Source organism: Schistocerca americana, chromosome 4 (genome assembly GCF_021461395.2).
Source record: "Schistocerca americana isolate TAMUIC-IGC-003095 chromosome 4, iqSchAmer2.1, whole genome shotgun sequence".
NCBI lineage: Eukaryota > Metazoa > Arthropoda > Insecta > Orthoptera > Acrididae > Schistocerca > Schistocerca americana.
In genome coordinates this window covers 9,883,548-9,909,446 of record NC_060122.1, presented here as the reverse complement: position 1 = coordinate 9,909,446, position 25,899 = coordinate 9,883,548, and positions in this window count along the sequence as shown.

Here is a 25,899-nt window from a genome sequence, read left to right as displayed (position 1 = left end):
TTAATTCCGATGCAATTTCTGTGTTTCATCGTCAATAAGAAGGTCGGAGGGATACAGTAAACTTGAAGTGGAGCATCGGAATCTGTAACTAGTGTCACAGGAATGGTTCAAAACATAGACAGTAAGAAGAATCAGTTTTCTTGTACTTAAGTAGGCATTGTGCCTTTTCTATTGAATTCCGATGCATAGTTCTGTGGTTTCGTCGTCAATAAGAAGGCCAGAGGGTTACAGTAAACCTGAAGTGAAGCATCGGAATCTATAACTAGTGTCTCAGGAATGGTTCAAATCATAGACAGTAAGAAGAGACAGCTTTCTTGTGCATAAGTCGGCATTGTGCCTTTCTTCTATTAATTCCGATTCAATTTCTGTGTTTCATCGTCAATAAGAAGGTCAATGGGATACAGTAAACCTCAAGTGAAGCATCGGAATCTATAACTTGTGTCACAGGAGTGGTTCAAAACATAGGCAGTAAGAAGAGTCCAGTTTTCCTGTTTTTAAGTCGGCATTGTGCGTTTTGTATTTAATTCCGATGCAATTTCTGTGTTTCATCGTCAATAAGAAGGACAGAGGGATACAGTAAACCTGAAGTGAAGCATGGAATCTATAACTAGTGTCACAGGAATTGTTCAAAAGATAGACAGTAAAAAGAGTCAGTTTTCTTGTACTTAAGTCGGTATTGTGCCTTTTGTATAGAATTCCGATGCAAATTTCTGTGTTCATCGACAATAAGAAGATCAGAGGGATACAGTAAACCTGAAGTGAAGCATCGAAATCTATAAGTAGTGTCACAGGAATGGTTCATAACATAGACAGTAAGAAGAGTCAGTTTTCTTGTACTTAAGTCGGGATTGTGCCTTTTGTATTTAATTCCGATGCATTTCCTGTGTCTCATAGTCAACAATAAAGTCAGAGGGATACAGTAAACCTGAAGTGAAGCATCGGAATCTATTACTAGTGTCACAGGAATGGTTCAAAACAAAGAGAGTAAGAAGAGTCAGTTTACTTGTACTTAAGTCGGCATTGTGCCTATTGTATTTAATTCCGATGTAATTTCTGTGTTTCATCGTCAATATGAAGGTCAGAGGGATACAGTAAACCTGAGGTGAAGCATCGGAATCTATAACTAGTGTCACAGGAATGGTTCAATACATAGACAGTAAGATGAGTCAGTTTTCTTGTACTTAAGTCGGCATTGTGATTTTTGTATTTACTTCCGATGCAATTTCTGTGTTTCATTATCAATAAGAAGGTCAGAGGGATACAATAAGCCTGAAATGAAGCATCGGAATCTTTAACTAGTGTCAGAGGAATGGTTCAAAACATAGACAGTAAGAAGAGCCAGTTTACTTGTACTTAAGTCGGCATTGTGCCTTTTGTATAGAATTCCGATGCAATTTCTGTGTTTCATCGTCAATAAGAAGATCAGAGGGATACAGTAAACCTGAAGTGAAGCATCGGAATCTATAACTAGTGTCACGGGAATGGTTCAAAATATAGACAGTAAGAAGAGTCAGTTTTCTTGTACTTAAGTCGGCATTGTGCCTTTTGTATAGAATTCCGATGCAATTTCTATGTTTCATCGTCAATAAGAAGGTCAGAGGGATACAGTAAACCTGAAGTGAAGCATCGAAATCTATAACTATTGTCACAGGAATGGTTCAAAACATAGAAAGTAAGAAGAGTCAGTTTTCTTGTACCTAAGTCGGCATTGTGCCTTTTGTATTTAATTCCGATGGAATTTCTGTGTTTCATCGTCATTAAGAAGGTCAGAGGGATACAGTAAACCTGATGTGAAGCATCGGAATCTATAACTAGTGTCACAGGAATGGTTCAAACATAGACAGTAAGAAGAGTCGGTTTTCTTGTACTTAGGTCGGCATTGTGCCCTTTGTATTTAATTCCGATGCAATTTCTGTGTTTCATCGTCAATAAGAAGGTCGGAAGGATACAGTAAACCTGAAGTGAAGCATAGGAATCTATAACTAGTGTCGCAGGAATGGTTCAAAACATTGACAGTAAGAAGAATCAGTTTTCTTGTACATAAGTAGGCATTGTGCCTTTTCTATTGAATTCCGATGCAATTTCTGTGTTTCGTCGTTAATAAGAAGGTCAGAGGGATACAGTAAACCTGAAGTGAAGCATCGGAATCTATAACTAGTGTCACAGGAATGGTTCAAAAGATAGACAGTAAAAAGAGTCGTTTTTCTTGTACTTAAGTCGGCATTGTGCCTTTTGTATAGAATTCCGATGCAATTTCTGTGTTTCATCGACAATAAGAAGATCAGAGGGATACAGTAAACCTGAAGTGAAGCATCGAAATCTATAAGTAGTGTCACAGGAATGGTTCATAACATAGAAAGTAAGAAGAGTCAGTTTTCTTGTACCTATGTCGGCATTGTGCCTTTTGTATTTAATTCCGATGGAATTTCTGTGTTTCATCGTCAATAAGAATGTCAGAGGGATACAGTGAACCTGAAGTGAAGCATCGGAATCTATAACTAGTGTCACAGGAACGGTTCAAAACATAGACAAAAAGAAGAGTCAGTTTTCTTGTACTTAATTCGGCATTGTGCCTTTTGTATTTAATTCCGATGCAATTTCTGTGTTTCATCGTCAATAAGAAGGTCAGAGGGATACAGTAAACCTGAAGTGAAGCATCGGAATCTATAACTAGTGTCACAGGAATGGTTCAAAACATAGACAGTAAGAGGAGTCAGTCTTCTTGTACTTAAGTCGGCATTGTTCCTATTGTTTTTAATTCCGATGCAATTTCAGTGTTTCATTGTCAATAAGAAAGTCAGAGGGATACAGTAAACCTGAAGTGAAGCATCGGAGTCTATAACTAGTGTCACAGGAATGGTTCAAAACATAGACAGTAAGAAGAGTCAGTTTTCTTGTACTTAAGTCGGGATTGTGCCTTTTGTATTTAATTATGATGCAATTTCTGTGTCTCATCGTCAACAATAAGGTCAGAGGGATACAGTAAACCTGATGTGAAGCATCGGAATCTATTACTAGTGTCACAGGAATGGTTCAAAACAAATACAGTAAGAAGAGTCAGTTTTCATGTACTTATGTCGGCATTGTGCCTTTTGTATTTAATTCCGATGAAATTTCTGTGTTTCATCGCGAATAAGAAGGTCATAGGAATACAGTAAACCTGATGTGAAGCATCGGAATCTATAACTAGTGTCACAGGAACGGTTCAAAACACAGACAGTAAGAAGAGTCAGTCTTCTTGTACTTAAGTTGGCATTGTTCCTATTGCATTTAATTTCGATGCAATTTCTGTGTTTCATCGTCAATAAGAAAGTCAGAGGGATACAGTAAACCTGAAGTGAAGCATCGGAATCTATAACTAGTGTCACAGGAATGGTTCAAAACATAGACAGTAAGAAGAGTCAGTTTTCTTGTACTTAAGTCGGGATTGTGCCTTTTGTATTTAATTCCGATGCATTTCCTGTGTCTCATAGTCAACAATAAAGTCAGAGGGAAACAGTAAACCTGAAGTGAAGCATCGGAATCTATTACTAGTGTCACAGGAATGGTTCAAAACAAAGAGAGTAAGAAGAATCAGTTTACTTGTACTTAAGTCGGCATTGTGCCTTTTGTATTTAATTCCGATGGAATTTCTGTGTTTCATCGTCATTAAGAAGGTCAGAGGGATACAGTAAACCTGAAGTGAAGCATCGAAATCTATAACTAGTGTCACAGGAATGGTTCAAAACATAGAAAGTAAGAAGAGTCAGTTTTCTTGTACCTAAGTCGGCATTGTGCCTTTTGTATTTAATTCCGATGGAATTTCTGTGTTTCATCGTCATTAAGAAGGTCAGAGGGATACAGTAAACCTGATGTGAAGCATCGGAATCTATAACTAGTGTCACAGGAATGGTTCAATACATAGACAGTAAGATGAGTCAGTTTTCTTGTACTTAAGTCGGCATTGTGATTTTTGTATTTAATTCCGATGCAATTTCTGTGTTTCATTATCAATAAGATGGTCAGAGGGATACAATAAGCCTGAAATGAAGCATCGGAATCTTTAACTAGTGTCAGAGGAATGGTTCAAAACATAGACAGTAAGAAGAGCCAGTTTACTTGTACTTAAGTCGGCATTGTGCCTCTTGTATAGAATTCCGATGCAATTTCTGTGTTTCATCGTCAATAAGAAGATCAGAGGGATACAGTAAACCCAAAGTGAAGCATCGGAATCTATAACTAGTGTCACAGGAATGGTTCAAAATATAGACAGTAAGAAGAGTCAGTTTTCTTGTACTTAAGTCGGCATTGTGCCTTTTGTATAGAATTCCGATGCAATTTCTGTGTTTCATCGTCAATAAGAAGGTCAGAGGGATACAGTAAACCTGATGTGAAGCATCGGAATCTATAACTAGTGTCACAGGAATGGTTCAAACATAGACAGTAAGAAGAGTCTGTTTTCTTGTACTTAGGTCGGCATTGTGCCCTTTGTATTTAATTCCGATGCAATTTCTGTGTTTCATCGTCAATAAGAAGGTCGGAAGGATACAGTAAACCTGAAGTGAAGCATGGGAATCTATAACTAGTGTCACAGGAATGGTTCAAAACATAGACAGTAAGAAGAATCAGTTTTCTTGTACTTAAGTAGGCATTGTGCCTTTTCTATTGAATTCCGATGCAATTTCTGTGTTTCGTCGTTAATAAGAAGGTCAGAGGGATACAGTAAACCTGAAGTGAAGCATCGGAATCTATAACTAGTGCCACAGGAATGGTTCAAATCATAGACAGTAAGAAGAGTCAGTTTTCTTGTACTTAAGTCGGCATTGTGCCCTTTGTATTTAATTCCGATGCAATTTCTGTGTTTCATCGTCAATAAGAAGGTCGGAAGGATACAGTAAACCTGAAGTGAAGCATGGGAATCTATAACTAGTGTCACAGGAATGGTTCAAAACATAGACAGTAAGAAGAATCAGTTTTCTTGTACTTAAGTAGGCATTGTGCCTTTTCTATTGAATTCCGATGCATATTCTGTGTTTCGTCGTCAATAAGAAGGCCAGAGGGTTACAGTAAACCTGAAGTGAAGCATCGGAATCTATAACTAGTGTCTCAGGAATGGTTCAAATCATAGACAGTAAGAAGAGTCAGCTTTCTTATACTTAAGTCGGCATTGTGCCTTTTCTATTTAATTCCGATGCAATTTCTGTGTTTCATCGTCAATAAGAAGGTCAATGGGATACAGTAAACCTGAAGTGAAGCATCGGAATCTATAACTTGTGTCACAGGAGTGGTTCAAAACATAGGCAGTAAGAAGAGTCAGTTTTCCTGTTTTTAAGTCGGCATTGTGCGTTTTGTATTTAATTCCGATGCAATTTCTGTGTTTCATCGTCAATAAGAAGGTCAGAGGGATACAGTAAATCTGAAATGAAGCATGGGAATCTATAACTAGTGTCACAGGAATGGTTCAAAAGATAGACAGTAAAAAGAGTCGTTTTTCTTGTACTTAAGTCGGCATTGTGCCTTTTGTATAGAATTCCGATGCAATTTCTGTGTTTCATCGACAATAAGAAGATCAGAGGGATACAGTAAACCTGAAGTGAAGCATCGAAATCTATAAGTAGTGTCACAGGAATGGTTCATAACATAGAAAGTAAGAAGAGTCAGTTTTCTTGTACCTATGTCGGCATTGTGCCTTTTGTATTTAATTCCGATGGAATTTCTGTGTTTCATCGTCAATAAGAATGTCAGAGGGATACAGTGAACCTGAAGTGAAGCATCGGAATCTATAACTAGTGTCACAGGAACGGTTCAAAACATAGACAAAAAGAAGAGTCAGTTTTCTTGTACTTAATTCGGCATTGTGCCTTTTGTATTTAATTCCGATGCAATTTCTGTGTTTCATCGTCAATAAGAAGGTCAGAGGGATACAGTAAACCTGAAGTGAAGCATCGGAATCTATAACTAGTGTCACAGGAATGGTTCAAAACATAGACAGTAAGAGGAGTCAGTCTTCTTGTACTTAAGTCGGCATTGTTCCTATTGTTTTTAATTCCGATGCAATTTCAGTGTTTCATTGTCAATAAGAAAGTCAGAGGGATACAGTAAACCTGAAGTGAAGCATCGGAGTCTATAACTAGTGTCACAGGAATGGTTCAAAACATAGACAGTAAGAAGAGTCAGTTTTCTTGTACTTAAGTCGGGATTGTGCCTTTTGTATTTAATTATGATGCAATTTCTGTGTCTCATCGTCAACAATAAGGTCAGAGGGATACAGTAAACCTGATGTGAAGCATCGGAATCTATTACTAGTGTCACAGGAATGGTTCAAAACAAATACAGTAAGAAGAGTCAGTTTTCATGTACTTATGTCGGCATTGTGCCTTTTGTATTTAATTCCGATGAAATTTCTGTGTTTCATCGCGAATAAGAAGGTCATAGGAATACAGTAAACCTGATGTGAAGCATCGGAATCTATAACTAGTGTCACAGGAACGGTTCAAAACACAGACAGTAAGAAGAGTCAGTCTTCTTGTACTTAAGTTGGCATTGTTCCTATTGCATTTAATTTCGATGCAATTTCTGTGTTTCATCGTCAATAAGAAAGTCAGAGGGATACAGTAAACCTGAAGTGAAGCATCGGAATCTATAACTAGTGTCACAGGAATGGTTCAAAACATAGACAGTAAGAAGAGTCAGTTTTCTTGTACTTAAGTCGGGATTGTGCCTTTTGTATTTAATTCCGATGCATTTCCTGTGTCTCATAGTCAACAATAAAGTCAGAGGGAAACAGTAAACCTGAAGTGAAGCATCGGAATCTATTACTAGTGTCACAGGAATGGTTCAAAACAAAGAGAGTAAGAAGAATCAGTTTACTTGTACTTAAGTCGGCATTGTGCCTTTTGTATTTAATTCCGATGGAATTTCTGTGTTTCATCGTCATTAAGAAGGTCAGAGGGATACAGTAAACCTGAAGTGAAGCATCGAAATCTATAACTAGTGTCACAGGAATGGTTCAAAACATAGAAAGTAAGAAGAGTCAGTTTTCTTGTACCTAAGTCGGCATTGTGCCTTTTGTATTTAATTCCGATGGAATTTCTGTGTTTCATCGTCATTAAGAAGGTCAGAGGGATACAGTAAACCTGATGTGAAGCATCGGAATCTATAACTAGTGTCACAGGAATGGTTCAATACTTAGACAGTAAGATGAGTCAGTTTTCTTGTACTTAAGTCGGCATTGTGATTTTTGTATTTAATTCCGATGCAATTTCTGTGTTTCATTATCAATAAGATGGTCAGAGGGATACAATAAGCCTGAAATGAAGCATCGGAATCTTTAACTAGTGTCAGAGGAATGGTTCAAAACATAGACAGTAAGAAGAGCCAGTTTACTTGTACTTAAGTCGGCATTGTGCCTCTTGTATAGAATTCCGATGCAATTTCTGTGTTTCATCGTCAATAAGAAGATCAGAGGGATACAGTAAACCCGAAGTGAAGCATCGGAATCTATAACTAGTGTCACAGGAATGGTTCAAAATATAGACAGTAAGAAGAGTCAGTTTTCTTGTACTTAAGTCGGCATTGTGCCTTTTGTATAGAATTCCGATGCAATTTCTGTGTTTCATCGTCAATAAGAAGGTCAGAGGGATACAGTAAACCTGATGTGAAGCATCGGAATCTATAACTAGTGTCACAGGAATGGTTCAAACATAGACAGTAAGAAGAGTCTGTTTTCTTGTACTTAGGTCGGCATTGTGCCCTTTGTATTTAATTCCGATGCAATTTCTGTGTTTCATCGTCAATAAGAAGGTCGGAAGGATACAGTAAACCTGAAGTGAAGCATGGGAATCTATAACTAGTGTCACAGGAATGGTTCAAAACATAGACAGTAAGAAGAATCAGTTTTCTTGTACTTAAGTAGGCATTGTGCCTTTTCTATTGAATTCCGATGCAATTTCTGTGTTTCGTCGTTAATAAGAAGGTCAGAGGGATACAGTAAACCTGAAGTGAAGCATCGGAATCTATAACTAGTGCCACAGGAATGGTTCAAATCATAGACAGTAAGAAGAGTCAGTTTTCTTGTACTTAAGTCGGCATTGTGCCCTTTGTATTTAATTCCGATGCAATTTCTGTGTTTCATCGTCAATAAGAAGGTCGGAAGGATACAGTAAACCTGAAGTGAAGCATGGGAATCTATAACTAGTGTCACAGGAATGGTTCAAAACATAGACAGTAAGAAGAATCAGTTTTCTTGTACTTAAGTAGGCATTGTGCCTTTTCTATTTAATTCCGATGCAATTTCTGTGTTTCGTCGTTAATAAGGAGGTCAGAGGGATACAGTAAACCTGAAGTGAAGCATCGCAATCTATAACTAGTGTCACAGGAATGGTTCAAAAATAGACAGTAAGAAGAGTCGGTTTTCTTGTACTTAGGTCGGCATTGTGCCCTTTGTATTTAATTCCGATGCAATTTCTGTGTTTCATCGTCAATAAGAAGGTCGGAAGGATACAGTAAACCTGAAGTGAAGCATGGGAATCTATAACTAGTGTCACAGGAATGGTTCAAAACATAGACAGTAAGAAGAATCAGTTTTCTTGTACTTAAGTAGGCATTGTGCCTTTTCTATTTAATTCCGATGCAATTTCTGTGTTTCGTCGTTAATAAGAAGGTCAGAGGGATACAGTAAACCTGATGTGAAGCATCGGAATCTATAACTAGTGTCACAGGAATGGTTCAAACATAGACAGTAAGAAGAGTCTGTTTTCTTGTACTTAGGTCGGCATTGTGCCCTTTGTATTTAATTCCGATGCAATTTCTGTGTTTCATCGTCAATAAGAAGGTCGGAAGGATACAGTAAACCTGAAGTGAAGCATGGGAATCTATAACTAGTGTCACAGGAATGGTTCAAAACATAGACAGTAAGAAGAATCAGTTTTCTTGTACTTAAGTAGGCATTGTGCCTTTTCTATTTAATTCCGATGCAATTTCTGTGTTTCGTCGTTAATAAGGAGGTCAGAGGGATACAGTAAACCTGAAGTGAAGCATCGCAATCTATAACTAGTGTCACAGGAATGGTTCAAAAATAGACAGTAAGAAGAGTCGGTTTTCTTGTACTTAGGTCGGCATTGTGCCCTTTGTATTTAATTCCGATGCAATTTCTGTGTTTCATCGTCAATAAGAAGGTCGGAGGGATACAGTAAACTTGAAGTGGAGCATCGGAATCTGTAACTAGTGTCACAGGAATGGTTCAAAACATAGACAGTAAGAAGAATCAGTTTTCTTGTACTTAAGTAGGCATTGTGCCTTTTCTATTGAATTCCGATGCATATTCTGTGTTTCGTCGTCAATAAGAAGGCCAGAGGGTTACAGTAAACCTGAAGTGAAGCATCGGAATCTATAACTAGTGTCTCAGGAATGGTTCAAATCATAGACAGTAAGAAGAGACAGCTTTCTTGTGCATAAGTCGGCATTGTGCCTTTTCTATTTAATTCCGATTCAATTTCTGTGTTTCATCGTCAATAAGAAGGTCAATGGGATACAGTAAACCTCAAGTGAAGCATCGGAATCTATAACTTGTGTCACAGGAGTGGTTCAAAACATAGGCAGTAAGAAGAGTCAGTTTTCCTGTTTTTAAGTCGGCATTGTGCGTTTTGTATTTAATTCCGATGCAATTTCTGTGTTTCATCGTCAATAAGAAGGACAGAGGGATACAGTAAACCTGAAGTGAAGCATGGGAATCTATAACTAGTGTCACAGGAATGGTTCAAAAGATAGACAGTAAAAAGAGTCAGTTTTCTTGTACTTAAGTCGGCATTGTGCCTTTTGTATAGAATTCCGATGCAATTTCTGTGTTTCATCGACAATAAGAAGATCAGAGGGATACAGTAAACCTGAAGTGAAGCATCGAAATCTATAAGTAGTGTCACAGGAATGGTTCATAACATAGACAGTAAGAAGAGTCAGTTTTCTTGTACTTAAGTCGGGATTGTGCCTTTTGTATTTAATTCCGATGCATTTCCTGTGTCTCATAGTCAACAATAAAGTCAGAGGGATACAGTAAACCTGAAGTGAAGCATCGGAATCTATTACTAGTGTCACAGGAATGGTTCAAAACAAAGAGAGTAAGAAGAGTCAGTTTACTTGTACTTAAGTCGGCATTGTGCCTATTGTATTTAATTCCGATGTAATTTCTGTGTTTCATCGTCAATATGAAGGTCAGAGGGATACAGTAAACCTGAGGTGAAGCATCGGAATCTATAACTAGTGTCACAGGAATGGTTCAATACATAGACAGTAAGATGAGTCAGTTTTCTTGTACTTAAGTCGGCATTGTGATTTTTGTATTTACTTCCGATGCAATTTCTGTGTTTCATTATCAATAAGATGGTCAGAGGGATACAATAAGCCTGAAATGAAGCATCGGAATCTTTAACTAGTGTCAGAGGAATGGTTCAAAACATAGACAGTAAGAAGAGCCAGTTTACTTGTACTTAAGTCGGCATTGTGCCTCTTGTATAGAATTCCGATGCAATTTCTGTGTTTCATCGTCAATAAGAAGATCAGAGGGATACAGTAAACCCGAAGTGAAGCATCGGAATCTATAACTAGTGTCACAGGAATGGTTCAAAATATAGACAGTAAGAAGAGTCAGTTTTCTTGTACTTAAGTCGGCATTGTGCCTTTTGTATAGAATTCCGATGCAATTTCTGTGTTTCATCGTCAATAAGAAGGTCAGAGGGATACAGTAAACCTGATGTGAAGCATCGGAATCTATAACTAGTGTCACAGGAATGGTTCAAACATAGACAGTAAGAAGAGTCTGTTTTCTTGTACTTAGGTCGGCATTGTGCCCTTTGTATTTAATTCCGATGCAATTTCTGTGTTTCATCGTCAATAAGAAGGTCGGAAGGATACAGTAAACCTGAAGTGAAGCATGGGAATCTATAACTAGTGTCACAGGAATGGTTCAAAACATAGACAGTAAGAAGAATCAGTTTTCTTGTACTTAAGTAGGCATTGTGCCTTTTCTATTGAATTCCGATGCAATTTCTGTGTTTCGTCGTTAATAAGAAGGTCAGAGGGATACAGTAAACCTGAAGTGAAGCATCGGAATCTATAACTAGTGCCACAGGAATGGTTCAAATCATAGACAGTAAGAAGAGTCAGTTTTCTTGTACTTAAGTCGGCATTGTGCCCTTTGTATTTAATTCCGATGCAATTTCTGTGTTTCATCGTCAATAAGAAGGTCGGAAGGATACAGTAAACCTGAAGTGAAGCATGGGAATCTATAACTAGTGTCACAGGAATGGTTCAAAACATAGACAGTGAGAAGAATCAGTTTTCTTGTACTTAAGTAGGCATTGTGCCTTTTCTATTTAATTCCGATGCAATTTCTGTGTTTCGTCGTTAATAAGGAGGTCAGAGGGATACAGTAAACCTGAAGTGAAGCATCGCAATCTATAACTAGTGTCACAGGAATGGTTCAAAAATAGACAGTAAGAAGAGTCGGTTTTCTTGTACTTAGGTCGGCATTGTGCCCTTTGTATTTAATTCCGATGCAATTTCTGTGTTTCATCGTCAATAAGAAGGTCGGAAGGATACAGTAAACCTGAAGTGAAGCATGGGAATCTATAACTAGTGTCACAGGAATGGTTCAAAACATAGACAGTAAGAAGAATCAGTTTTCTTGTACTTAAGTAGGCATTGTGCCTTTTCTATTGAATTCCGATGCAATTTCTGTGTTTCGTCGTTAATAAGAAGGTCAGAGGGATACAGTAAACCTGATGTGAAGCATCGGAATCTATAACTAGTGTCACAGGAATGGTTCAAACATAGACAGTAAGAAGAGTCTGTTTTCTTGTACTTAGGTCGGCATTGTGCCCTTTGTATTTAATTCCGATGCAATTTCTGTGTTTCATCGTCAATAAGAAGGTCGGAAGGATACAGTAAACCTGAAGTGAAGCATGGGAATCTATAACTAGTGTCACAGGAATGGTTCAAAACATAGACAGTAAGAAGAATCAGTTTTCTTGTACTTAAGTAGGCATTGTGCCTTTTCTATTTAATTCCGATGCAATTTCTGTGTTTCGTCGTTAATAAGGAGGTCAGAGGGATACAGTAAACCTGAAGTGAAGCATCGCAATCTATAACTAGTGTCACAGGAATGGTTCAAAAATAGACAGTAAGAAGAGTCGGTTTTCTTGTACTTAGGTCGGCATTGTGCCCTTTGTATTTAATTCCGATGCAATTTCTGTGTTTCATCGTCAATAAGAAGGTCGGAGGGATACAGTAAACTTGAAGTGGAGCATCGGAATCTGTAACTAGTGTCACAGGAATGGTTCAAAACATAGACAGTAAGAAGAATCAGTTTTCTTGTACTTAAGTAGGCATTGTGCCTTTTCTATTGAATTCCGATGCATATTCTGTGTTTCGTCGTCAATAAGAAGGCCAGAGGGTTACAGTAAACCTGAAGTGAAGCATCGGAATCTATAACTAGTGTCTCAGGAATGGTTCAAATCATAGACAGTAAGAAGAGACAGCTTTCTTGTGCATAAGTCGGCATTGTGCCTTTTCTATTTAATTCCGATTCAATTTCTGTGTTTCATCGTCAATAAGAAGGTCAATGGGATACAGTAAACCTCAAGTGAAGCATCGGAATCTATAACTTGTGTCACAGGAGTGGTTCAAAACATAGGCAGTAAGAAGAGTCAGTTTTCCTGTTTTTAAGTCGGCATTGTGCGTTTTGTATTTAATTCCGATGCAATTTCTGTGTTTCATCGTCAATAAGAAGGACAGAGGGATACAGTAAACCTGAAGTGAAGCATGGGAATCTATAACTAGTGTCACAGGAATGGTTCAAAAGATAGACAGTAAAAAGAGTCAGTTTTCTTGTACTTAAGTCGGCATTGTGCCTTTTGTATAGAATTCCGATGCAATTTCTGTGTTTCATCGACAATAAGAAGATCAGAGGGATACAGTAAACCTGAAGTGAAGCATCGAAATCTATAAGTAGTGTCACAGGAATGGTTCATAACATAGACAGTAAGAAGAGTCAGTTTTCTTGTACTTAAGTCGGGATTGTGCCTTTTGTATTTAATTCCGATGCATTTCCTGTGTCTCATAGTCAACAATAAAGTCAGAGGGATACAGTAAACCTGAAGTGAAGCATCGGAATCTATTACTAGTGTCACAGGAATGGTTCAAAACAAAGAGAGTAAGAAGAGTCAGTTTACTTGTACTTAAGTCGGCATTGTGCCTATTGTATTTAATTCCGATGTAATTTCTGTGTTTCATCGTCAATATGAAGGTCAGAGGGATACAGTAAACCTGAGGTGAAGCATCGGAATCTATAACTAGTGTCACAGGAATGGTTCAATACATAGACAGTAAGATGAGTCAGTTTTCTTGTACTTAAGTCGGCATTGTGATTTTTGTATTTACTTCCGATGCAATTTCTGTGTTTCATTATCAATAAGAAGGTCAGAGGGATACAATAAGCCTGAAATGAAGCATCGGAATCTTTAACTAGTGTCAGAGGAATGGTTCAAAACATAGACAGTAAGAAGAGCCAGTTTACTTGTACTTAAGTCGGCATTGTGCCTTTTGTATAGAATTCCGATGCAATTTCTGTGTTTCATCGTCAATAAGAAGATCAGAGGGATACAGTAAACCTGAAGTGAAGCATCGGAATCTATAACTAGTGTCACGGGAATGGTTCAAAATATAGACAGTAAGAAGAGTCAGTTTTCTTGTACTTAAGTCGGCATTGTGCCTTTTGTATAGAATTCCGATGCAATTTCTATGTTTCATCGTCAATAAGAAGGTCAGAGGGATACAGTAAACCTGAAGTGAAGCATCGAAATCTATAACTATTGTCACAGGAATGGTTCAAAACATAGAAAGTAAGAAGAGTCAGTTTTCTTGTACCTAAGTCGGCATTGTGCCTTTTGTATTTAATTCCGATGGAATTTCTGTGTTTCATCGTCATTAAGAAGGTCAGAGGGATACAGTAAACCTGATGTGAAGCATCGGAATCTATAACTAGTGTCACAGGAATGGTTCAAACATAGACAGTAAGAAGAGTCGGTTTTCTTGTACTTAGGTCGGCATTGTGCCCTTTGTATTTAATTCCGATGCAATTTCTGTGTTTCATCGTCAATAAGAAGGTCGGAAGGATACAGTAAACCTGAAGTGAAGCATAGGAATCTATAACTAGTGTCGCAGGAATGGTTCAAAACATTGACAGTAAGAAGAATCAGTTTTCTTGTACATAAGTAGGCATTGTGCCTTTTCTATTGAATTCCGATGCAATTTCTGTGTTTCGTCGTTAATAAGAAGGTCAGAGGGATACAGTAAACCTGAAGTGAAGCATCGGAATCTATAACTAGTGCCACAGGAATGGTTCAAATCACAGACAGTAAGAAGAGTCAGTTTTCTTGTACTTAAGTCGGCATTGTGCCTTTTCTATTTAATTCCGATGCAATTTCTGTGTTTCGTCGTCAATAAGGAGGTCAGAGGGATACAGTAAACCTGAAGTGAAGCATCGCAATCTATAACTAGTGTCACAGGAATGGTTCAAAAATAGACAGTAAGAAGAGTCGGTCTTCTTGTACTTAGGTCGGCATTGTGCCCTTTGTATTTAATTCCGATGCAATGTCTGTGTTTCATCGTCAATAAGAAGGTCGGAGGGATACAGTAAACTTGAAGTGGAGCATCGGAATCTGTAACTAGTGTCACAGGAATGGTTCAAAACATAGACAGTAAGAAGAATCAGTTTTCTTGTACTTAAGTAGGCATTGTGCCTTTTCTATTGAATTCCGATGCATATTCTGAGTTTCGTCGTCAATAAGAAGGCCAGAGGGTTATAGTAAACCTGAAGTGAAGCATCGGAATCTATAACTAGTGTCTCAGGAATGGTTCAAATCATAGACAGTAAGAAGAGACAGCTTTCTTGTACTTAAGTCGGCATTGTGCCTTTTCTATTTAATTCCGATGCAATTTCTGTGTTTCATCGTCAATAAGAAGGTCAATGGGATACAGTAAACCTCAAGTGAAGCATCGGAATCTATAACTTGTGTCACAGGAGTGGTTCAAAACATAGGCAGTAAGAAGAGTCAGTTTTCCTGTTTTTAAGTCGGCATTGTGCGTTTTGTATTTAATTCCGATGCAATGTCTGTGTTTCATCGTCAATAAGAAGGTCAGAGGGATACAGTAAACCTGAAGTGAAGCATGGGAATCTATAACTAGTGTCACAGGAATGGTTCAAAAGATAGACAGTAAAAAGAGTCAGTTTTCTTGTACTTAAGTCGGCATTGTGCCTTTTGTATAGAATTCCGATGCAATTTCTGTGTTTCATCGACAATAAGAAGATCAGAGGGATACAGTAAACCTGAAGTGAAGCATCGAAATCTATAAGTAGTGTCACAGGAATGGTTCATAACATAGACAGTAAGAAGAGTCAGTTTTCTTGTACTTAAGTCGGGATTGTGCCTTTTGTATTTAATTCCGATGCATTTCCTGTGTCTCATAGTCAACAATAAAGTCAGAGGGATACAGTAAACCTGAAGTGAAGCATCGGAATCTATTACTAGTGTCACAGGAATGGTTCAAAACAAAGAGAGTAAGAAGAGTCAGTTTACTTGTACTTAAGTCGGCATTGTGCCTATTGTATTTAATTCCGATGTAATTTCTGTGTTTCATCGTCAATATGAAGGTCAGAGGGATACAGTAAACCTGAGGTGAAGCATCGGAATCTATAACTAGTGTCACAGGAATGGTTCAATACATAGACAGTAAGATGAGTCAGTTTTCTTGTACTTAAGTCGGCATTGTGATTTTTGTATTTAATTCCGGTGCAATTTCTGTGTTTCATTATCAATAAGAAGGTCAGAGGGATACAATAAGCCTGAAATGAAGCATCGGAATCTTTAACTAGTGTCAGAGGAATGGTTCAAAACATAGACAGTAAGAAGAGCCAGTTTACTTGTACTTAAGTCGGCATTGTGCCTTTTGTATAGAATTCCGATGCAATTTCTGTATTTCATCGTCAATAAGAAGATCAGAGGGATACAGTAAACCTGAAGTGAAGCATCGGAATCTATAACTAGTGTCACAGGAATGGTTCAAAATATAGACAGTAAGAAGAGTCAGTTTTCTTGTACTTAAGTCGGCATTGTGCCTTTTGTATAGAATTCCGATGCAATTTCTGTGTTTCATCGTCAATAAGAAGGTCAGAGGGATACAGTAAACCTGAAGTGAAGCATCGAAATCTATAACTTGTGTCACAGGAGTGGTTCAAAACATAGGCAGTAAGAAGAGTCAGTTTTCCTGTTTTTAAGTCGGCATTGTGCGTTTTGTATTTAATTCCGATGCAATTTTTGTGTTTCATCGTCAATAAGAAGGTCAGAGGGATACAGTAAACCTCAAGTGAAGCATGGGAATCTATAACTAGTGTCACAGGAATGGTTCAAAAGATAGACAGTAAAAAGGGTCAGTTTTCTTGTACTTAAGACGGCATTGTGCCTTTTATATAGAATTCCGATGCAATTTCTTTGTTTCATCGACAATAAGAAGATCAGAGGGATACAGTAAACCTGAAGTGAAGCATCGAAATCTATAAGTAGTGTCACAGGAATGGTTCATAACATAGAAAGTAAGAAGAGTCCGTTTTCTTGTACCTATGTCGGCATTGTGCCTTTTGTATTTAATTCCGATGGAATTTCTGTGTTTCATCGTCAATAAGAAGGTCAGAGGGATACAGTAAACCTGAAGTGAAGCATCGGAATCTATAACTAGTGTCACAGGAACGGTTCAAAACATAGACAGTAAGAAGAGTCAGTTTTCTTGTACTTAATTCGGCATTGTGCCTTTTGTATTTAATTCCGATGCAATTTCTGTGTTTCATCGTCAATAAGAAGGTCAGAGGGATACAGTAAACCTGAAGTGAAGCATCGGAATCTATAACTAGTGTCACAGGAATGGTTCAAAACGTAGACAGTAAGAGGAGTCAGTCTTCTTGTACTTAAGTCGGCATTGTTCCTATTGCTTTTAATTCCGATGCAATTTCAGTGTTTCATCGTCAATAAGAAAGTCAGAGGGATACAGTAAACCTGAAGTGAAGCATCGGAATCTATAACTAGTGTCACAGGAATGGTTCAAAACATAGACAGTAAGAAGAGTCAGTTTTCTTGTACTTCAGTCGGGATTGTGCCTTTTGTATTTAATTATGATGCAATTTCTGTGTCTCATCGTCAACAATAAGGTCAGAGGGATACAGTAAACCTGATGTGAAGCATCGGAATCTATTACTAGTGTCACAGGAATGGTTCAAAGCAAATACAGTAAGAAGAGTCAGTTTTCATGTACTTATGTCGGCATTATACCTTTTGTATTTAATTCCGATGAAATTTCTGTGTTTCATCGCGAATAAGAAGGTCATAGGAATGCAGTAAACCTGATGTGAAGCATCGGAATCTATAACTAGTGTCACAGGAATGGTTAAAAACATAGACAGTAAGAAGGGTCAGTTTTCTTGTACTTCAGTTGGCATTGTGCCTTTTCTATTTAGTTCCGATGGAATTTCTGCGTTTCATCGTCAATAAGAAGGTCAGAGGGATACAGTAAACCTGAAGTGAAGCTTTGGAATCTATAACTAGTGTCACAGGAGTGGTTCAAAATATAGACAGTAAGAAGAGTCAGTTTTCTTGTACACAAGTCGGCATTGTGCCATTTGTATTTATTTCCGATTAAATTTCTGTGTTTCATCGTCAATAAAAAGGTCAGAGGGATACAGTAAACCTGAAGTGAAGCATCGGAATCTATAACTAGTGTCACAGGAATGGTTCAAAACATAGACAGTAAGAAGAGTCCGTTTACTTGTACTTAAGTCGGCATTGTGCCTTTTGTATTTAATTCCGATGCAATTTCTGTGTTTAATCGTCAATAAGAAGGTCAGAGGGATACAGTAATAATGAAGTGAAGCATCAGAATCTGTAACTAATGTCACAGGAATGGTTCAAAACATGGACAGTAAGAAGAGTCAGTTTACGTGTACTTAAGTCGGCATTGTGCCTTTCGTATTTAATTCCGATGCAATTTCTGTGTTTCATCGTCAATAAGAAGGTCAGAGGGATACAGTAAACCTGAAGTGAAGCATCGGAATCTATAACTAGTGTAAAAGGAATGGTTCAAAACATAGACAGTAAGTAGAGTTAGTTTTCTTGTACTTAAGTCCGCATTGTGCCCTTTGTATTTAATTCCGACGCAATTTCTATGTTTCATCGTCAATAAGAAGGTCAGAGGGATACAGTAAACCTGAAGTGAAGCATCAGAATCTGTAACTAATGTCACTGGAATGGTTCAAAACATAGACAGTAGGAAGAGTCAGTTTTCTTGTACCTAAATCGGCGTTGTGCCTTTTGTATTTAATTCCGATGCAATTTCTGTGTTTCATCGTCAATAGGAAGGTCAGAGGGATACAGTAAACCTAAAGTGAAGCATCGGAATCTATAACTAGTGTCACAGGAATGGTTCAAAACATAGACAGTAAGAAGAGTTAGTTTTCTTGTACATAAGTCAGCATTGTGCCTTTTCTATTTAGTTCCGATGCAATTTCTGTGTTTCATCGTCAATAAGAAGGTCGGAGGGATACAGTAAACCTGAAGTGAAGCATCGGAATCTATAACTAGAGTCACAGGAATGGTTCAAATCATAGACAGTAAGAAGAATCTGTTTTCTTGTACTTAAGTAGGCATTGTGCCTTCTGTATTTAATTGCGATGCAATTTCTGTGTTTCGTCGTCGATAAGAAAGTCAGAGGGATCCAGTAAACCTGAAGTGAAGCATCGGAATCTATAACTAGTGTCACAGGAATGGTTCAAAATATAGACAGTAAGAAGAGTCAGTTTTCTTGTACTTAAGTCGGCATTGTGCATTTTCTTTAGAATTCCGATGCAATTTCTGTGTTTCGTCGTCACTAAGAAGGTAAGAGGGATACAGTAAACCTGAAGTGAAGCATCGGAATGTATAACTAGTGTCAGAGGAATGGTTCAGAACATAGACAGTAAGAAGAGTCAGTTTACTTGTACTTAAGTTGGCATTGTGCCTTTTGTATTTAATTCCAATGCAATATCTGTGTTTCATCGTCAATGGGTAGGTCAGAGTGATACAGTAAACCTGAAGTGAAGCATCGGAATCAATAACTAGTGTCACAGGAATGGTTCAAAACATAGACAGTAAAAAGAGTCAGTTTTCTTGTACTTAACCCGGCATTGAACCATTTCTACTCAATTCCGATGCAATTTCTGTGTTTCGTCGTGAATAAGAAGGTCCAAGGGATAAAGTTAACCTGAAGTGAAGCATAGAAATCTAAAACCGGTCTCACAGGAAAGGTTCAAAACATAGACAGTAAGAAGAGCCAGTCTTCTTGTACTTGAGTCTGCGTTTTGGCTTTTGTATTTAATTCCGATGCAATTTCTGTGTTTCATCGTCAATCGGACGGTCAGAGGGATACAGTAAACCTGAAGTGAAGCATCGGAATCTATAACTAGTGTCACAGCAATGGTTCAAAACATAGACAGTAAGAAGGGTCAGTTTTCTTGTACTTAGGTAGGCATTGTGCCTCTTCTATTTAATTCCGATGCAATTTCTGTGTTTCGTCGTCAATAAGAATGGCCAAGGGATACAGTAAACCTGAAGTGAAGCATCGGAATCTAAATCTGGTGTCATAGGAAAGGTTCAAAGCATAGACAGTAAGAAGAGCCAGTCTTTTTGTACTTGAGGCGGCATTGTGCCTTTTGTATTTATTTCCGATGCAATTTCTCGGTTTCATCGTCAATAAGAAGGTCAGAGGGATACAGTAAACCTGAAGTGAAGCATAGGAATCCATATCTAGTGTCACAGGAATGTTTCAAAGCATAGACAGTAAGAAGTGTCAGTTTTCCTATAATTAAGTCAACATTGTGGCTTTTGTATTTAATTCCGATGTAATTTCTGTGTTTCATTGTCAATAAGAAGGTCAGAGGGATATAGTAAACCTTTAGTGATGCATCGGAATCTATAACTAGTGTCACAGGAATGGTTCAAAACAATGACAGTAAGAAGAGTCAGTTTTCTTGTACTTAATCCGGCATTGTGCCATTGCTATTTAATTCCGATGCAATTTCTGTGTTTCGTCGTGAATCAGAAGGTCCAAGGGATACACTAAACCTGAAGTGAAGCATCGGAATCTAAAACTGGTATCACGGGAAAGTTTCAAAACATAGACAGTAAGAGGAGTCAGTCTTCTTGTACTTAAGTCGGCATTGTTCCTATTGCTTTTAATTCCGATGCAATTTCAGTGTTTCATCGTCAATAAGAAAGTCAGAGGGATACAGTAAACCTGAAGTGAAGCATCGGAATCTATAACTTGTGTCACAGGAATGGTTAAAAACATAGACAGTAAGAAGGGTCAGTTTTCTTGTACTTCAGTTGGCATTGTGCCTTTTCTATTTAGTTCCGATGGAATTTCTGCGTTTCATCGTCAATAAGAAGGTCAGAGGGATACAGTAAACCTGAAGTGAAGCTTTGGAATCTATAACTAGTGTCACAGGAGTGGTTCAAAATATAGACAGTAAGAAGAGTCAGTTTTCTTGTACACAAGTCGACATTGTGCCATTTGTATTTATTTCCGATTAAATTTCTGTGTTTCATCGTCAATAAAAAGGTCAGAGGGATACAGTAAACCTGAAGTGAAGCATCGGAATCTATAACTAGTGTCACAGGAATGGTTCAAAACATAGACAGTAAGAAGAGTCCGTTTACTTGTACTTAAGTCGGCATTGTGCCTTTTGTATTTAATTCCGATGCAATTTCTGTGTTTAATCGTCAATAAGAAGGTCAGAGGGATACAGTAATAATGAAGTGAAGCATCAGAATCTGTAACTAATGTCACAGGAATGGTTCAAAACATGGACAGTAAGAAGAGTCAGTTTACTTGTACTTAAGTCGGCATTGTGCCTTTCGTATTTAATTCCGATGCAATTTCTGTGTTTCATCGTCAATAAGAAGGTCAGAGGGATACAGTAAACCTGAAGTGAAGCATCGGAATCTATAACTAGTGTAACAGGAATGGTTCAAAACATAGACAGTAAGTAGAGTTAGTTTTCTTGTACTTAAGTCCGCATTGTGCCCTTTGTATTTAATTCCGACGCAATTTCTATGTTTCATCGTCAATAAGAAGGTCAGAGGGATACAGTAAACCTGAAGTGAAGCATCAGAATCTGTAACTAATGTCACTGGAATGGTTCAAAACATAGACAGTAGGAAGAGTCAGTTTTCTTGTACCTAAATCGGCATTGTGCCTTTTGTATTTAATTCCGATGCAATTTCTGTGTTTCATCGTCAATAGGAAGGTCAGAGGGATACAGTAAACCTAAAGTGAAGCATCGGAATCTATAACTAGTGTCACAGGAATGGTTCAAAACATAGACAGTAAGAAGAGTTAGTTTTCTTGTACATAAGTCAGCATTGTGCCTTTTCTATTTAGTTCCGATGCAATTTCTGTGTTTCATCGTCAATAAGAAGGTCGGAGGGATACAGTAAACCTGAAGTGAAGCATCGGAATCTATAACTAGAGTCACAGGAATGGTTCAAATCATAGACAGTAAGAAGAATCTGTTTTCTTGTACTTAAGTAGGCATTGTGCCTTCTGTATTTAATTGCGACGCAATTTCTGTGTTTCGTCGTCGATAAGAAAGTCAGAGGGATCCAGTAAACCTGAAGTGAAGCATCGGAATCTATAACTAGTGTCACAGGAATGGTTCAAAATATAGACAGTAAGAAGAGTCAGTTTTCTTGTACTTAAGTCGGCATTGTGCATTTTCTTTAGAATTCCGATGCAATTTCTGTGTTTCGTCGTCACTAAGAAGGTAAGAGGGATACAGTAAACCTGAAGTGAAGCATCGGAATGTATAACTAGTGTCAGAGGAATGGTTCAGAACATAGACAGTAAGAAGAGTCAGTTTACTTGTACTTAAGTTGGCATTGTGCCTTTTGTATTTAATTCCAATGCAATATCTGTGTTTCATCGTCATTGGGTAGGTCAGAGTGATACAGTAAACCTGAAGTGAAGCATCGGAATCAATAACTAGTGTCACAGGAATGGTTCAAAACATAGACAGTAAAAAGAGTCAGTTTTCTTGTACTTAACCCGGCATTGAACCATTTCTACTCAATTCCGATGCAATTTCTGTGTTTCGTCGTGAATAAGAAGGTCCAAGGGATAAAGTTAACCTGAAGTGAAGCATAGAAATCTAAAACCGGTCTCACAGGAAAGGTTCAAAACATAGACAGTAAGAAGAGCCAGTCTTCTTGTACTTGAGTCTGCATTTTGGCTTTTGTATTTAATTCCGATGCAATTTCTGTGTTTCATCGTCAATCGGACGGTCAGAGGGATACAGTAAACCTGAAGTGAAGCATCGGAATCTATAACTAGTGTCACAGCAATGGTTCAAAACATAGACAGTAAGAAGGGTCAGTTTTCTTGTACTTAGGTAGGCATTGTGCCTCTTCTATTTAATTCCGATGCAATTTCTGTGTTTCGTCGTCAATAAGAATGGCCAAGGGATACAGTAAACCTGAAGTGAAGCATCGGAATCTAAATCTGGTGTCATAGGAAAGGTTCAAAGCATAGACAGTAAGAAGAGCCAGTCTTTTTGTACTTGAGGCGGCATTGTGCCTTTTGTATTTATTTCCGATGCAATTTCTCGGTTTCATCGTCAATAAGAAGGTCAGAGGGATACAGTAAACCTGAAGTGAAGCATAGGAATCCATATCTAGTGTCACAGGAATGTTTCAAAGCATAGACAGTAAGAAGTGTCAGTTTTCCTATAATTAAGTCGGCATTGTGGCTTTTGTATTTAATTCCGATGTAATTTCTGTGTTTCATTGTCAATAAGAAGGTCAGAGGGATATAGTAAACCTTTAGTGATGCATCGGAATCTATAACTAGTGTCACAGGAATGGTTCAAAACAATGACAGTAAGAAGAGTCAGTTTTCTTGTACTTAATCCGGCATTGTGCCATTGCTATTTAATTCCGATGCAATTTCTGTGTTTCGTCGTGAATCAGAAGGTCCAAGGGATACAGTAAACCTGAAGTGAAGCATCGGAATCTAAAACTGGTATCACGGGAAAGTTTCAAAACATAGACAGTAAGAAAGGCCAGTCTTCTTGTACTTGAGTCTGCATTGTACCTTTTGTATTTAATTCCGAAGCAATTTCTGTGTTTCATCGTCAATAAGACGGTCAGAGGGATACAGTATACCTGAAGTGAAGCATTGGAATCTATAACTAGTGTCACCGGAATGGTTCAAAACATAGACAGTAAGAAGAGTCAGTTTTCTTGTACTTAAGTCGGCATTGTGCCTTTTCTATGTAATTCCGATGCAATTTTTGTGTTTCGTCGTCAATAAGAGGGGCCAAGGGATACAGTAAACCTGAAGTGAAGCATCGGAATCTAAAACCGGTGTCATAGGAAAGGTTCAAAACATAGACAGTAAGAGGAGCCAGTCTTTTTGTACTTCAGTCGGCAATGTGAATTTTGTATTTAATTCCGATGCATTTTCAGTGATTCATCGTCAATAAGAAAACCAGAGGGATACAGTAAACCTGAAGTGAAGCATCGGAATCTATAACTAGAGTCACAGCAATGGTTCAAATCATGGACAGTAAGAAGAATCAGTTTTCTTGTACTTAAGTAGGCATTGTGCCGTTTGTATTGAATTGCGATGCAATTTCTGCGTTTCATCCTCAATAAGAAGGTGAGAGGGATACAGAAACCTGAAGTGAAGCATCGGAATCTATAACTAGTGTCACAGGAATGGTTCAAAACATAGACAGTAAGAAGTGTCAGTTTTCTTGTACTTAACCCGGCATTGTACCTTTTCTATTTAATTCCGATGCAATATCGGTGTTTCGTCGTGAATAAGAGGGTCCAAGGGATACAGTAAACCTGAAGTGAAGCATCGGAATCCTAAACCGGTCTCACAGGAAAGGTTCAAAACATAGGCAGTAAGAAGAGCCAGTCTACTTGTACTTGAGTCTGCATTGTGCCTTTTGTAATTAATTCCTATGCAATTTCTGTGTTTCATCGTCAATCAGACGGTCAGAGGGATACAGTAAACCTGAAGTGAAGCATCGGAATGTGTAACTAGTGTCACAGGAATGGTTCAAAACATAGACAGTAAGAAAAGTCAGTTTTCTTGTACTTAAGTCGGCAATGTGCCTTTTATATTTAATTCCTATACAATTTCTGTGTTTCGTCGTCAATAAGAATGGCCAAGGGATACAGTAAACCTGAAGTGAAGCATCGGAATCTAAAACCGATCTCATACGATAAATTCAAAACATAGACAGTAAGAGGAGCCAGTCATTTTGTACTTCAGTCAGCATTGTAAATTTTGTATTTAATTCCGATGCAATTTCAGTGTTTCATCTTCAATAAGAAAGCCAGAGGGATACAGTAAACCTAAAGTGAAGCATCGGAATCTATAACTAGTGTCACAGGAATGGTACAAATCGTAGACAGTAAGAAGAGTCAGTCTTCTTGTACTTAAGTCGGCTTTGTGCCTTTTGTTTGTATTCCGATGCAATTTCTGTGTGTCATCGTCAATAAGAAGGTCAGAGGGATACAGTAAACCTGAAGTGAAGCATCGGAATCTAAAACCGGTCTCACAGGAAAGGTTCAAAACATAGGCAGTAAGAAGAGCCAGTTTTCTTGTACTTAACCCGGCATTGTACCTTTTCTATTTAATTCCGATGCAATATCGGTGTTTCGTCGTGAATAAGAGGGTCCAAGGGATACAGTAAACCTGAAGTGAAGCATCGGAATCTAAAACCGGTCTCACAGGAAAGGTTCAAAACATAGGCAGTAAGAAGAGCCAGTCTACTTGTACTTGAGTCTGCATTGTGCTTTTGTATTTAATTCCTATGCAATTTCTGTGTTTCATCGTCAATCAGACGGTCAGAGGGATACAGTAAACCTTAAGTGAAGCATCGGAATCTATAACTAGTGTCACAGGAATGTTTCAAAACATAGACAGTAAGAAGAGTTAGTTTTCTTGTACATAAGTCGGCATTGTGCCTTTTCTATTTAGCTCCGATGCAATTTCTGTGTTTCATCGTCAATAAGAAGGTCGGAGGGATACAGTAAACCTGAAGTGAAGCATCGGAATCTATAACTAGAGTCACAGAAATGGTTCAAATCATAGACAGTAAGAAGAATCAGTTTTCTTGTACTTAAGTAGGCATTGTGTCTTCTGTATTGAATTGCGATGCAATTTCAGTGTTTCGTCGTCGATAAGAAGGTCAGAGGGATCCAGTAAACCTGAAGTGAAGCATCGGAATCTATAACTAGTGTCACAGGAATGGTTCAAAACATAGACAGTAAGAAGAGTCAGTTTTCTTGTACTTAAGTCGGCATTGTGCATTTTCTATAGAATTCCGATGCAATTTCTGTGTTTCGTCGTCAATAAGAACGTAAGAGGGATACAGTAAACCTGAAGTGAAGCATCGGAATCTATAACTAGTGTCAGAGGAATGGTTCAAAACATAGACAGTAAGAAGAGTCAGTTTACTTGTACTTAAGTCGGCATTGTGCCTTTTGTATTTAATTCCAATGCAATATCTGTGTTTCATCGTCAATGGGTAGGTCAGAGTGATACAGTAAACCTGAAGTGAAGCATCGGAATCAATAACTATTGTCACAGGAATGGTTCAAAACATAGACAGTAAGAAGAGACAGTTTTCTTGTACTTAACCCGGCATTGAACCTTTTCTACTTAATTCCGATGCAATTTCTGCGTTTCGTCGTGAATAAGAAGGTCCAAGGGATACAGTAAACCTGAAGTGAAGCATAGAAATCTAAAACCGGTCTCACAGGAAAGGTTCAA